Genomic DNA, 8,232 nt, shown 5'->3' on the forward strand with positions numbered 1-8,232 from the left:
GAATATTTTTAGAAATCTCTCGATCGTATCAGAAAAGATGCTAATCATGCACCTTTAAAAAGTAGATGGAGCATTACATAAACCAAAGGGCATGCATCTATAGGCAAAAATTTCTAATAGACAGGTAAATATGATCTTCTCTTGATCTTCTGGTGCTATAGGAATCTGGTTATAGTCGAAAAAATCCATCAAAAAAATAATAGAACTTATGTTCAGCTAATCTTTTCAACATCTGATCAATGAATGGTAGAGAAAAATGATCCTTTCTTGTGGCTGCATTCAATTTTCTATAATCAATACAAACTCTCCATCCAGTTTGGACTCTAGTCGGTACTAACTCATTTGCTTCATTTTGGACCATTGTTACCCCAGACTTTTTAGACACTACTTGAATTGGGCTAACCCATGAACTATTTGAAATGGAATAGATAATTCTATTGTTTAGTAACTTGAGAATTTCTTTCTTCACTACCTTCTTCATAGTTGGGTTAAGTCTTCTTTGGGGGTCTCTAATTGGCTTGGCTTCCTCCCCTAAATGAACTTGATGTTGGATTATTGAAGGGCTGATCCCTTTGATGTCAGCCATGATCCAGCCTATGGCTTCCTTATTCTCTCTGAGGTAACTAAAAGTTTCTCCTTTTGGATTTGATCTAAGTCTGATGTGATGATTACAGGTAAGATTTCTGATGGACCTAGATACGTATATTTAAGGTGCTCAGAGAGTGTTTTTGAGTTTTAGTTTTGGTGCTTCCTCAATCAATGGCTTGTGTATTGGTTCATCCATCCTTACAAGTGGTTCGATAGGTAGTTGCCATTGTGGATGAACTCTCTGATCACTAGATGAAAAAAATTCATAAGCTTTTTCAGATTCTTGATTTGATTAGAGATTACTGTCAAAATCTTCTTCTCCTAGGTTAATAATCTCATAGATCTCATGCTGGATTAGGTTTACATCAACAAATTGGTCTCTTTTTTTTTTAAGATTAAAAATATTAAGATCAATAGTCATATTTTCAAATGAGAGCTTCATGAGTCCATTGCGACTATTGATTAGGGTGTTCTGGTTGCTAAGAATGGTCTTCCTAAGATTACTGGGATGTGACCTTTTGAATTAATCACTGGTTCAGTCTCGAGGATCACAAAATTCATAGGATAAATAAAATTGCTAACCTTGATTAACACACCCTCCACAACTCCTTTAGGGATCCTCACTGATCGATCTACCAATTTAATATAATTTTTATGAGCTTTAATTCTCCTATCCCTAGTTTTTCATAGACCGAATAAGATAGGATGTTCACACTAGCCTCTAAGTGTAATAAGACCCTGTCAATGATGGTTTTCCCAATGACACAAGAGATTATAGGAGACCATGAATCTTTATACTTAACAAGCATGTGGCTCGACAGATATGAGCTCACACTGGCCACCAAGAAGGCTTTTTTGGAAACATTGGTGGTCTTCTTCTTTGTGCATAGGTCTTTGAGGAATTTGACGTATGTGGAAATTTGTTGGATCATGTCTAGTAGAGAGATATTTACTTTCACTTATTTGAACATCTCTAAGATTTGATCCATATGGACTGAGTGTCTGTTGGACCTAAGTCTATTTGGAAAAGGAGCTACAAGATTGGTGGGTGATGTCTTGACTTGCTTAAACCCTGAGATAAATTCTACAAGTGGCTTGGTTGGTTCGTCAATCTCTATTGACTCCTTAGACTTATCTGGCTCCTTAAACTCGATCTGATTGGTCACTTGCTCATGAGGTGGTTTGGATAATGGATCATCTTAATCTTCAGGTGTACTGATATGGTTGTCTATTTATTTTCTAGATCTTAAGGTGTGAATTACATTTAATTGGTTAATTTGGACTTCTTGTTGTGGTACTTGATTTTTTTGGGTTCTAGGATTAGCCTCGGGTTAACTCGGTAGTTTACCTTTTTTTCTTTTATATGTAGCTGTGGCTAATTGATCTAATTGCATCTCTAAACGGGCAATAGTCTGGGTGTTGGAAGTTAAAAGCTGGCCCGTGGTCTGCATGAAGCTATTTAGTATAGTGTTGGTGTTAGTAGTCAATTTAGCTAGGATTTTTAGACTCTTTTCTAACGAGTTAAGCCTTTGATCATTGCTGAAACTTGGTGGGTTATTTGATGATTGAGTGGATCTGGAGTTGGGCTGAGTGAAGGCAGGTCTACTTGAATTTGACCCTTGTGATCAAGAAAAATTAGGGTGGTTCCTCTATCCTGAATTCTACATTGGTGCATAGGAGTCATTTGTGGATCTTTGATAGGCTGCGTTCATCTGTGCTACTTCGTTCTTGATTGGACCCATTAAAAAAGAACATCCTTCCATTGTATGGTCTGTGGCATTACACTCATTGCAAGTAGATGTTGCAACTTGGTTCATTTGGGTTTGTCCCTTGAGTTCTAGGGCCTCTATCCTATGGATCAAAGATGCAAATTTAGCCTTTTCAGCTAGAAAAAGTTGAACTTGATATACACCCCCCTCTTGAAGATGTGTGTCTATCGGGTTTCCTAGTAATCTCCCATTGTAGGCTCTTTGCTGTGAGATCCTCTAGAAATTGTCAGTTGTCAGACTTTTATAGACTCTTTGTTTATGAATTGATCCTGACACATTGATTCTAATATGGTTTTAGAGTTTGGATCTAGTCCTTCATAAATAATTTGGCACAGCCTTCAAGTTTCTATTCTGTGGTGTGGGCATTGACTCAAAAAGTTCTTAAAATGATCAAAACACTTCCAAACAGACTCACCAGATAATTAAAAAAATTGATCAATTTTATTCCTAAATTTGGTAGTCTTATGGTGTGGAAAAAAAATTTTCAGAAACACTTTAACAAAATCCTCCCATGATGCTATGAATTGATTAAGAAGATTGTGTAACCACTTTTTGGCACTATCCTTGAGGGTAAAGTTGATCAATTTAAGTTTTATAGCATACTCAGTTGAAGGAAAAAATCATCTTTTTCCTGTGTAGGATCTTCCAGATTTCATCAAATCTGGGGTGGAATAATTTAAAAATTTTATCCTACGCTATTTTAGATCTAATATCTATTAGATCTAATTTTATTATCTGATATTTAAAATCTAAAATTAAATCTAAAAGTATGAGAAATATAGACATAACTCAAGGGTAATCTGATTACCCTGTAGATGATCGCAGCAACGCCCGAGGTTCAAAATTAGTCATGCAAGCGCCTGGCCTCTACCAGTATCCACTCAGGTAGGATCTGGATCATCTTCTCCTCATGAATCTACACTCCAAAAATTAGATCTCTATCTGATTTGGAAGTACTTCAGAACTCCTTCTGAAGTTGGAGCAGCCGCCTGTCGAAGATGTCCTGCAGCCTTCTGTTCCAGGCGTCACCATGCCTTGCACCTTTGCCAGATGAATGTCCAACTTCTTGGATGTGAAGAGGGGAGAGAGGAGAGCAGGGTGAATGTGGAGAAGAGGGGAGGGGGCAGCAGCTATTAGATTTTTTGCATAAAATAACTTCTACCTCAAAACCCTAGGTGCAGCAGGGTTTATATAGACCCTGTATGCTGCGCAGTGCCACATCATTCGACCAATCAAAAAATTCTAATAAATTTTGAAAAAAATTTGATTGGTGGATGATGTCATCTGATCACATCAGATAAGAATCCCCATGCTCTCTCCTATGTTGGCGCCAACTTTGGATAAGCACAAGCAACGATTGGCGCCAAAGAGTCCAAGCCTATCAAGTCTCTCCAATCCTTATCCACTTGGGCGCCCGCTTTAATCCAATTGGGCTCACTCCATAATCTGATTATGGTGCCCAATTTGATGTGGTTTGGATATTAGGACACTCTACAAAAATCCTCCAATGAATCCTCTTCAGTTTAAGACCTATATGTCAACTTTTGACAGATGTCCTAAAATGAAATTGGCAGGTGCTAGGAATTAGCAGGTGTTGTCTTAAATTCATCTCATGAATTAAGACAAGCCTTTTTTGAGCTGGACAAGCTTTATTTAGATTGAGAAAAACCTTTCCAAGATTCTCTGGATGAGCCAGATCACATTTGGCTTAGTAGAGATAGAAAAGATTACACGAGGAGAAAGTTAGGCTCAATCGAGTGCTAGCATGATTTCCTTGAACCTAATTGGATCTTATCCAAATCAATTGGGGTAGCCTAATTGATGACATCTAGATCCTAACCCTTGTTTGTGTGACCTAGTTAGGTTCAATTTCGTATGGTAATGAGACATGTCGTGATCTCATCATCGACATCATCGAAACTCCTTTTGATGGACCAGAACTCTTCTGATTCAGACAATTAGAATGATCGATCATCAAAATCATTCTAATTGCTCCCAAAATCTACCAGTGACACCTAGCAGTATATGGTGGCAATCCATCAAAATTGAAGACGAACCTCTCGATGCAGCTACCTGTGTGATTGAGTTTCTCTATCATGAGTCCCGACTAAATTAGGGTTAAGGTGAACTCGTCAAACCCAACATCAGTCATATGAGTTAATCGATCGATCCGAGTCTAATATGAAATCCTAATGAAAAATTCTTTTCCATTATTTCACTCTGCCATGGTCATGGGCTTAAGACTCGATCTTTCGATCATCATAGGACTACTCTCTCATCTACCGAGGTTGATAGATCCCATCTTGGTGCGATCTGGTTCCTACAATGGATATGCTACAGCCAACATACACCTCAGGATTCTGAATGGCTAGGAGATCGAGTTATGGTGTAGTCAAACTATAACACACTCAAGGTGAAGCATCGATGCACCTCAGGTCAAAGAACTAGACACACAACTGCAGCATCGAGCTAGTCATCGACGAGAAGGTAGACTTCCTTATGACTGCTCGAGGTGGTCACGCTCAGTACTCTCATTCTCAATGAATATCTGTACTCTCACTTCGGTGTCTCCACACCGTAGACTCAAGACACCGTAGACTCAAGACACATCTATCTAAAGAAGCGATCGTACTCCAACCTTCCGGATCGATCACCATCCTCGTGATGATCCTATGGTCAGGAGCTGTTTATGAGTTAGTTATGTAAATTCATGCCTTAAATTTTTAACTCTTGAAAATATGAATTAACATTCCCACTAACTCAAAGGATGTATCACAGACACAATGTACATAATGTGATAGAAGAATAATCCTTTTAATTCATTTATAGTCAAAATTATAATTTTGCCCTTAGATCTGTACATGAATGTGTCAGCCAATCTGGCATCTAGGGCACACATCTAACATCAGTGAGCCATTGAAGCCGCATCGTGATGCATACTTCCTCAAATTCTCTAATAAAAATGTATGCATCCTCGATTTCTATGAATTTGAGAAGCAAGTTTATAATCTAAGGTTTAATTTAAAAATTGGCATCAGTTTGTGGTAGTTGGATACATGAGGGTTGGGCTAACTCAACTGGATAGCAAAGGTCTTTCAGTATTCGTGATTCATGTTCAGGTTCACCCATGGTGGGCTTAAGATCTATTGGACTTGATGCAAAGTTTGGATCTATTCTCACTAATCGACCAGATATCCTTGTCCAAGAAGAAATTTGAGAATTTTTAGTTATTTTTATAATTTTTTTAAGAGAAAAAGAGATAGATGAGAAGAGAATTCTAAAGATGGGAGCCTAAGCAGTCCTAAATCTAGAGGATAGAGAAGAGTGTTTTAATTAGAATTAATATTTGTAGGTTAGTAATCAAGTTATACAGTCAATCCTAGCTAAGATAACTGTAGATCTAGGCAGCTCCTAACTGCCAAGGTTGCCTTTGAGCACTCCAGATAAAAGACTAGCCACTCAACTGGTCGGTAAGTGTAAATTTGGTGAGGTTTCCTCGTTGCTTTTCTTAGACACCAACTGAATTGGCCAGGTAAGCAAATGAAACCAATTAAATAACTACCTTCCTTCAGGACATAATTTCTGAACCACTTTTCTAGACACCAATCAAACTGACTAACTCTAAACTGGTCCAACTCTTAGGATCTTTTATCGTACTGAGCTCGAGAGTCCTTAGGGGCCAATGTCTAATTGATTTTAAGTTAAGATTTATGTTAATACAATATGCAGGATGGTGGTTTGTGGGCCAAAAAAGGATGATGAAATCTCCATCTTATCTTGTTTAGGATTTGTACCCTTAAGATATTTTATGGACTTATGCAATGCAAGAAGAAAAGGTGGCTAAATTTCGTAATTAGTCAAAAATAAATTGATTTGTTTTACTTTTTAGATTTTATGATTGAGTATCTAATTTTCTAAATAGATTATGAGGTGTCAATATAGAGATTTTTTTTTGAAAAAAATTAAGATTGACTAAGGAACTAAGCAAGTTAGAAAGCAAATAAAAAGAAACTAAGAATAAGACTAAATTTTTTTTTTAATAAAAATAATCATGCCTAAATCTTCGACAACAGTACTAAATTTGATCACTGTCATAGACAGTCAAGAATAAAAACCAACTCAAACTATATAGATAGGGTGAGTCGGGATCATTTCCACAGAGATTTAGGATGATTATCTTTTTTTTAGAAAGAAATAAAAGAGAATTGATTGTTGAACTATTAAAAAAAATAGAATAACAAAAATTAAATTAAAAGTATAAATTAATTTGTAAAAAAAAATAATTCAGAGAAATAACTCAAAAATTCTGAATCCATCATGTAAATTAGATTTATTTTTTTTTATATTGCAATATTAATTCTTGTGATTAAGGTATTAGTATAGCTTATCTCTAAGGGTTACGTACTGTATCAATAGATCACTGCTCATCCTATCAAAGTATAAACTATCTAAATTTAATTACAAAATATAAGATTTAATCTAACATACCACGATCTATCTTTGTAAGGTACGTATCGTATCTAGGGATCACGGTACGTCAGTAGAGGGTTTAGGCCGTATAGACTAGATCAATACCTCAAAAAAATAAAAAAATATAAAATAAAAGTATAATTTTATTACATAAAAATTAAATATAAGAAAAAAATAAAAATCTATTTACAAGCTTCATTGTATTTCTGGATTGAAGGGATTTAGCCATGCATCAAGATCTCTAGCTCCATATTCTTCCACTCTTTGATCCTTGAAGTTTTTCTAATTTTTTTTCTCTAATTTTTTCTTGCTTTTTCTCTAGTTTTTTTTTTTTCCACTCTTATTCCCAGATCTCCTATTTATAGGTAAATTTTTCATCTTTTTCTGCTCACAAAAAGAGTCCTAAAACCCTTAGAACTTGTATAATACTCGTAGGAATTTTTTTGGCCATCGGATTTTGATTGGACCGCCCAGATCAGCCCAAAAAAACTAGCATTTAAGTCCTTATTATGTTCGAGAACCACCACAGCCGTCTGGTCGTGCATCTTATGAATTTTCGACCATCGATCAGTGCCTATTATCTCCTTAACACAGTCGGAATGAACAACAGCCATTGGATCAGCCATCGGATGGGTTTTCGATCATTGGATCACGCTTGAAATCTCTTCTTCTGATTAGTTCTCAATCGGCAATCGATAGCAACTATCAGATCTCATTTTGGATGAATTGGAGCCATCAGATCATGCATTGGGAGTAGGCCACCATCGCTTGATATGAAACAACGAAACCTCAACCATCCGATCACGTATCTGGAGCGATCTCCATCATCAGATCGCTCAAATTCTTTCCACCTGCCTGTGAGCCACGTCATGCACCGCGAACCATTTTCATGGACTGCACCATCATTTCTGTGGACTGAGCGATCAGTCCACCATGCAGCGAAGGCAATTTTTAATATTTTTTTATGGATATTTTGGCTTGATTTTTGCTTTGATTTTTGTCTAAAAAATTTAGAAAAAATATGTATTAAATTTTTCAATAATTCTTCATTATTTTGGTGCTTAAATTACTCAATTAACTCAGCACCTATTTTTCATAAATATGCTCTAATTTTATTTTTTTTAAATTATCTATTTTTACAAAAAAATCTAATTTATTTATGAAATTAGATTTTTTTAGAAGATGTTAGCACCATAAATTACCAAAAATTTTTAAAATAAATATAAAAATATACAACTTATCACTCTCTCCTTCAAGTAAATTCAAAAGATTCTCTTCTTCTCTCTCTTGACCTTATCTCTTTTGCAACCCATCTGCTAACCTCATAATTGATTTTGATAATTGTCAAACTTTGAGTATTTATGAATCTAATCATATATTTCAAGAATGAATGTAGGATTTCCTT

Source organism: Elaeis guineensis, chromosome 13, assembly GCF_000442705.2.
Source record: "Elaeis guineensis isolate ETL-2024a chromosome 13, EG11, whole genome shotgun sequence".
Taxonomy (NCBI): domain Eukaryota; kingdom Viridiplantae; phylum Streptophyta; class Magnoliopsida; order Arecales; family Arecaceae; genus Elaeis; species Elaeis guineensis.